The following is an 8,803-nucleotide window of genomic DNA, read 5'->3' on the forward strand; positions in this document are numbered from 1 at the left end:
ATAAAAACACCTAAAACATTTCGGTAACACTTCAGTATTGGGAACATGTATAGATTATAAACTATGACTTTTGCCTCAGTAAACTCCCAATTTACTGCTAATTAAAGCTAATAAGGTAGTTGTTGTAGCCGTTAGGTTTAGGTATTGGATTGGGTTAAGGAATGTACAATATGGTCATGCAGAACAAGGCATTAATATGTCCTTTATAAGCACTATAAACAGCCAATATGTATAGTTAAGAGTGAGAATTGGTATACTAAAGTGTTGCCAACATTTCTTTGAGGTTTTTTTTTTGCTTTTTTCTTTGAAATTTTCTGAGGCCCCCTTGAACCACCTGGAGTAAATATACAGTACATACAGGGTTGGCCAAAGATACATCAAAATGTATTTTAAAATAAAAAAAAAGTTTTTTGTATCAAAATAAACCACAAAATACAGCAGCAACAAAATGCATCAAAATAAACTATTGTATTTTTGTATTTTGAAAATACTAAAAAATGCTTTTACAAGAAGCATGACATTTCTTCGCAAACCTTCTATCAGTTGGACTATTTGATCTATTGCTTCACCATTACATTGACAAAGGGCCTACTTTACATTAGCAACACTGACAAACAAGTCATTCATTAAAAGAAAACTGATTGCACCTGTATTCATAGCAACTAGTTTCTAACTAATTAATCATTTGATTGTTACCATAAATATAATAATATATTTCGTCAGGCAGTCATTCATGTAATGGTATGCCAACCAAAATATCATGATCAGGCACCAATCAGAGGCCGAAATTCTATGATGTCATCTTAAAGACTTCTTACAAAGTATTTTACAGTATTTTAAAAATACAAAAATACAAAACACTAAAGTATTTTGATACAAAATACGAAGGCATTTTCATCAACCCTATCAAATGCAAATGACAAAATACGCATTTGAAATACATGTATCAAAAATACTGCCCATCCCTGAGTACATAAAGTATCTTAAAATAAGTTTGTAGTATGAAAACAGGGGGCTTTAATGATATGCAGTGTGTGTGTGTGTGTGTGTGTGTGTGTGTGTGTGTGTGTGTGTGTGTGTGTGTGTGTGTGTGTGTGTGTGTGTGTGTGTGTGTGTGCGTGCATGTATGTTTGTACAGGTTTAGCAGTAGTTCTCAGGGCCAAACTTTTATTTTAATTCTCTTCAAATTCCCTCCAAAGTAAACCATGAAGAACTCAACGGTTTTTGAAATTACCATAATCATATTTTTCCCTACATCTAATGTCAACAGGTTTGTGAGTGTGTAGAGGAAAGGATAGTCAGAATCATCATACCATTAGTTCGAAAACGGTCCTCACTGTGTATGTGGGGGGAGTGTAAAACAAACAAAAACAAAACGGGATACAGTTTAGAAATTACTGACTACTTAGTGTGCGAACTAAATGTTGGCGAGTCATGATGTAAACTGTTACACATGAAAAGTAATTGAGTTTGCAGTAATAACAGTACTGTCAGAGAACCCTCACTTTACAGTCAGTCAGTGTGGCTTGATATCACCACAGCGACCCCTGCTGTTCACAGTAAAGCACTACCGCATCACTGCACTCAAACAGTCAACTTCTGGTATTAACATCATGTTATGTCCTAAAAACTTAGCACCACTAATTTCACCTGTAGTGTCATAAAATTAAATACAGTATTTAAATCAACATAGTTGACTCATTTTTTTACTTGCGTGAGAAAGGACTAACATTATTACACACTATAACATACCAAGAATTGACTACATTTAAATAATCCTGAATCATTTAATACACAAACACACACACATTTATTCCTAAACACCACAGTCATAAATTTAGACAAAACTGCATTTAAATACTTAATATTATATTATCAGTACATGTTTGAAAACACCACATACCCATTCACAACTCAAGACCTAACACTTCATGTTTACGCACGTAATATCTCTGTCATGCTACTCCAAACAAACACAACTCTGTGGTCTGGATATGATTTCCATGCTTTAGGAGTTTTGGAAGTTTCTTGGAGGCCATGCCTGCTTAATTTCCTCTGAGGAAACACAAACCCAAACTCTAATCACCCCCACATAGACACAAATACACGTAAAGACAAACACACACACACACACACACACACACACACACACACACACACACACACACACACACACACACACACACACACACACACACACACACACACACACACGCAGTAATCACTGCCTCACTGTGCATACAATATTATACTGTTTATTCTAAACAAACTACCAGTGAGAGAGTGTGAGCCAGTTCTGTGCCATACGAGAGAAGAAAGACAAACAGAAAGAGCGATTACAAGAAAGTCAGACAAAAGTAAAGTAATATCCTGTTCGGCTGAGAAGAAAAAAAATAAACAAAATCGAAATAAAAAGACCAAGACACACACGCATTACTCACAAACTCGCAAGTAAAAAAAAACCTTTAATGTCAGGCTTTTCTGCATTTATATTCCACACCTGAGTCTGATTTAGGTATGTGAATTTGCTTTAATTATGTGCGTGTTTTGTGTTTTTATTATACAAATTAATTCAGAAGTAGGTTGTGTGTTGTGTGGGTCTGTTTGTAGGGCATCTAAAAGCAGGTACAAGGAGAAATTACAACACTCATTTATCACCCATGTTATCTGCACCGAAGGCCAGCACCCAAACACACGCACATCCTAACATAGTGCATACTCCTTCAAACAAGTTGCAAGAACATCTAAAAACTTTCCAACTTAACTTTTAGCCACATAATAAAAATACACAAATGTGCCACACATAAAATAAACTCTTGAGAGATTAATACAGGGCTTAGCCCTCTGGAAAACATAGAAGAAAAGATTAAAGGTTTTCAGGGCTATAAATTAGTTTACAATCAATAACAACGTTGTGTTATTAACAAACCAATTTTTATTAAAATATTTAGTAAGTAAACCTGATTAAAATGTATTGTAAAGTACAATGTCATAAAATATCCTCATGCACATTTTCAAACAATTTTGCATGTTTACAAAGCAGCAAAAAAGATAAAAGAAAATAGTGATAAACTCATATCTTATTATGTTGATTTAGCTGTGACATATCTTGGATTGAGTTTGCTCTGGCGATTCTTGTTAGCTTTTTAAATATTATCTGATTTGGGGTTCAGGTTTTGTTTGCTATTTCTGCTTACTGAAACCTAAATTAATCATTAATGTGTTTAACCGGCTTTTAATGTAGGGCTAGAATATGTCCGTGATTAAGTTAGACAGGTTAAGGAATCTTCTATGCTTGTACAGAGGGATTACTTTGAGATGGAAAACATTGAATTATCTGGTGATCATCAAGAGACCCCCATTTAACCGTATCTAATTTAATCCAAATGCACTGAATTTTGGGTCAGAGGTTGGAAAACACTAAGTTCTCAAGCAAGAGTCTGAATCTCCAAAGCAGACAGCTTTTTAAAGCTCCTTACATTTATATTTTTTTACAAACACAAATGTATACAGTAGGTTGGTAGGTTGCCATATATGGTTGGCACTTTACATTTAACTTTAGTAAATCATTAATGAATATTTTAATATATTTAACAGATCAATTGTTTTGCACGTAAATAGACTTACTAAATTTGAAAATATTTAAAATATATTTTTATTGGCTTTATAATTATTTAAATATGAATAACAGATGTATTATTTATAATGTACACAATAAAAAAAAATTATAATCTAACACGTGACATTCATTTATCCTGGCACAACTGCACAAGTAGCGCACAAGCAATCTACAAATTATACTCTTTAATACCAATAAGAATACTAATTCACTGCAAACACAGAGCAAATATCCCTATCCAACCTGTCACCAACCTACAAGATAATTTTAAAACATCTACTGTACACGAAATGCAGGGAAAGCCCGCCTTCCTCAATCTGCCTCGCTCAAGGGCACAAGTTTAAATCTCAGTAACTTATGGGTTCATGGGTTACCAGTGATTAAATCTCCTCCTTTTGTGTTAATACACCAAATCCTAAATCATTAGGCCATGATCTGAGCCCCGACTTAGAGAGACTTTGAGAAGGGAAATATTTGGGTGCTCCATTGGAGGACTGAATACACAGTGGAGGAAATTTGATTAATCTAATCTTGTATGGTGATCAGTCAGTCTGGTGGGAAGCATAGAGTCTAATAGTTTTGGTTGGTACAGTTTTGCACTTGAGCTTTATTGATTCTTCACTTTCACTGTACATTTAAGCCTCTGAGAAAATGTGGCTCTTGCAGTTATTGGAACGAAGTGAATTATAAGGCGATGCATGAAAACAAACTTGAGGTTAAAAGATACAGTTTCATGTTTTTACTAAGATATGAATGTAAGTTTATATATTATTATGGTTTGATGTATTGCAGAGATAATTTGCCAGCTATACTGTACTGTTAATACATTTAACATATGCTGCCCAATCTTTGGATCTTCAAATATTTCAAGGTTTTATTAACAAAGTACAACTGTGCCAGACATAAAGGGGCAGTTTCTTGGACAGAGTTTAGATTAATCCAGGACTAGGCCTGGACATTTAAGGACATTTAAGTTGTTTTTACAAACAAACCTGGTGTGCATCTTGAGACAAAACAAATGTCCTGATATACATTAAGATATGTCAGTACAAGATGTTTTTAAATTAAGGAAGCTCAAACATGCATTTTAGTCTGGGACTAGGATAAGCCCTGTCTGAGATTATGTTTCAAGTTAAATAAAAGATTTTTTTACATATTTTCCAGCTCCCCCAGAGTCAAACATTTGATTTATACCGTTTTGTAATCCATTTTGCCGATCTACTGGTCTGGCGGTACCACTTTTAGCATAGCTTAGCATACTACATTGAATCTGATTAGACCATTAGCATTGCTGCCGTAACATGCCTGCAGGAGGCGCAATGATATTACGTAGTGCCCAAAATAGTCCCCTGCTACTTAAAGTTACCAAGTGGACTATTTTCAGGCGCTGCTTAATATCATTGCACCTATAGTTAAATCGCAACTTTTAATTTTCCGTCGGGTCTTGATTTTGCCAAGTGGTTGATGTCCTCAGTGCAACATATCAGCCTGATCTCACGAATTTCCGTGGGATAGTCACAGAATTTTTTGTAAATTTTTCCGTGGCATTCTCACGGATCTCCGCATTTTTCCGTGGCCCTGCTACGGACTGTCTTTTTCCATGGCATTCTCACGGATTGGTTACTCAACTGTTTTGTCCTATTTTTTACCATTTTCACTTCGGTTTAGGGTTAGATTTACATGAAATGACACCCCTACCCAAACCCAACTCTAACCACAACGCCAGGCGACAATTGCTTAAAGTTTAGAAAATATAAAAGAATACATCAGAAAAAATAGTATAAACCAATAGTTAAAGGGACATACTAATGCAAACACCAAATCTAACCCTAAACCGAAGCGAAAATGGTTTGAAAATAGGAAAAAGCAGTTGAGTAACCAATCCATGAGAATGCCACGGAAAAAGACAGTCCGTAGCAGGGCCACGGAAAAATGCGGAGATCCGTGAGAATGCCACGGAAAAATGAGCAAAAAATTCTGTGACTATCCCACGGAACTTTGTGAGATCAGGTTGAACATATTGTGATGACCCAAGAACAACATTTTTTTAAATACCTAAACCCACCCCAAACCCCAACCCTACCAAACCCTAAAGTGAAAAACAATAATCTAGAAACAGCTTAAACTTAAAACAAACTGTAAACTTTTTCTGAATTCTGATTGGTTGATTGAAATGTTGTCCCAGGGTCAACATAATGTTGTACTGAGGACATCAACCACTTGGCAAAATCAGGAGAGCCCTTAGTACACGAGAAGAGTCAAGTTTTAAATAGGAAAAATATTGAAACTCTTTATAAATTTTTTTCGGGTTCGTTCCCCGGAAGTCGTGTTAGTCGACAGCATACGTCATCAAGGTTTAATATTTGGGGTTTAATTCCAGAAGAGCAACAGCTACATTTCAAGGTAAGAATGAAACTACAATAAATAAATAAATAAAAATAAATAAATATAAATTCTCTAATGTATTTTTAACTGAAATGTGAGAACCTCGATGACGTATGCGGTCGAGCAATACGGACTTCCGGAGAACGAACCCGAAAACATATTCGGAACGTGTCCGGCGGAACTGGCACGAATGGCCACCCTACGCTAGACCCTGAGATCAGCTGAATGGATTCCAAAACAATAAAAATCAAATGTTTAACTCAAGGGGAGCTGGAAAAGTGTCCCTTTAAATACATTAATTAATAGAAAAAAATGTGTAGCTTTGCTCATACTTATACACAAATACAAACGACTCCTTGGTTATTTCCTTTTATCCAAGCATTATCTAGCATTAGTAATACATTAAACCTATTCAACATATGTTTTCCGATCACACTGCTACAGAGAGTCCTTGAAGAATACTTAGTCCCGCCAGACCCAACATCATCTGGGTCAAAGAATGAGTGGAAAACATGTGTTCCAAAAACAGAGAGGAGAAAGAGAGATAGAGATATATAGATAAAAAAAGAGAGCGAGAGAGGGAGTGAAAAAGAGAGAGAGAAATGATGTTCAGATGTGAGCATACAAACCACTCACTGTGAGAAGACAGAGAGATATGGATCAGTTGAAACTCTATCTGAACTGAATGTATTGAATTACGTAAGAGATCTAAGGACATCTTTAGTTACTCCCTCGCAGCAAAATACTCACACAACCACACAGACGCAAAGAACGCTCAATTCGCCAGTCGATACACTAGCACTGGGACCATTATTAACAGTTTTATGGATTGCCGGATGGAAATGTTAGCGCTAACGGTTATCTGTGCTGATGAGCTTGCATTACACTTTGCTTGGTACATTACACTACAACTGCTCTGCCTCTCTCTCTCTCTCCGTCACACACACACACACACATTTTGGTGTGCTAGAGCAATAGTGTTTAATTCACAAGGCTATTCAATTTTAGGATTCATACAGCGACTATACTATCGAACGCCTCTACCTTTATAATAAACACATCAACAACTCATCAATATTCTCTAGCAATTTCATTTGTCAAACTCTAATAACCTGCAAATGAAACATTTACAGTGTAAGCACTCCCACCTCAACTCCTATGAGAAAACTTAATATTCAGCACAGGTAATATGTGTGCTGCATTCCTCTAGGGAGCGTAATCTCGCGTTTACTGTTTTTATGCGTTTCTAAAGAACGTTAAAGCGCCATGTGGGTCTGATGGACAGACGGCGAGAAGCCGTCTTGAAGAAATTAAGAAGTAAAAAGCTCCAGGACACAAAAAAGTCCTAATATGTCAAACATATGTTGTACGCACATGCATAGGTGCACCGTCTGAGGTTTGATCATTTACTGAAACGCACGTATATCCTCATATATTTTTCAGACTGGCTGAAAATTGTACGGAGGGAGGAAGGGAGGGTGTGAAAAAAGCTGTAATCGTTGTGGCAGGATAAGCTCTCCTGTGTATTCTTTAACACTTGAGTATTTTGCATGCATTTTAACACTGAAAATTTATCACTAGGGAAATCACAATGAGGTGTACAACAGGTCTTTTCACACATGCACGCACACTTCTACTATACACAAATATATTCCATAAACTTACAGGGTAAAACATTATGGGATCAATTAATCATGACAACATACATATTTTTTACATTCCTTTACCTTATTTAAATAACTTATGCAGCAACCTATCAGTCATCACTTGTCAAGATTTTTCAAAGTAAGTTGGAATGACTTGAATATACAAAAAAACTGTAGACTGTATTTTTTACAGTATATACACACAGTAACATCAAAGACCATGTGGTTAACCTATACAATTTATTATCAAAGACCATGCGAATGCAACTCTCTCTTCAAAATGTTTTTTTTTATTATCACTCTGTATTGTAAAGTTTACGGATTGTGTTCATATGCAAAATAGTTGGATATTAAAAAAGACTTTCACTGTATATTGTCTCAAAAGGGTATAGGAGAGGCACGATTTTCAGCTAAAAAATGATTCTTAGCAATGGTAATAAAACCGTTATGAAAATAGCATTTTGAAGTAATGTGTTTTGAGTTTGGAGAGCTAAATATTTTCGTAACGAAATGAGTTTTAAATTAAATATATGGATTCTTTTGTGAAAAATCCATTTTAACGATCAACAAAAACTGTACATCATTTACAGATGAAGGACTTGCTAAACAGCCTCTGAGTTTGGGGGTGCGGGGGCTTTGTAGATGAGAGCATATTGTCCCTTTAAGAGCACAACTAGGTCGGCGGTCGCTGTGGCGTCGGCTGTGTCTGCGAGGCGAGTGATCTGATTGGTTGTGATGTGTGGGAGAGCTGATCTGATTGGTGGTGATGAGGTCTGTTTCACAGGGCCTGGCTCATGTGGGCCAGGTGTCAGAAAGCATCGTTTCCACGCCAACGCATTACAAAGAGACTGGAACAAAAGGGCTGACGGCGCAACCTAGAGAGAGAAAAGAGGGGAGGGCGCTGGGGTGCCGAGAGGGAGAATGAAGTTTAACTCCAGACTTTCCTGACATAATACTGAAAATCCAGATTAACTTCCACTTTCAAATTGTGCGGCAGAACCGCAGGAGGTCAAACTGGCCTCACCTTGAAACCAGCCGAAAAACTACAGAGAGACAACTCGCAGCAAAATATGCTGCAAACGCAACTTTAAACATCATAAAACACATTGGCGGAAACACTTTCCGTTTTATGCCGATAAAAGCCGTAAATAAA

Source organism: Paramisgurnus dabryanus, chromosome 5 (genome assembly GCF_030506205.2).
Source record: "Paramisgurnus dabryanus chromosome 5, PD_genome_1.1, whole genome shotgun sequence".
NCBI classification, from domain to species: domain Eukaryota; kingdom Metazoa; phylum Chordata; class Actinopteri; order Cypriniformes; family Cobitidae; genus Paramisgurnus; species Paramisgurnus dabryanus.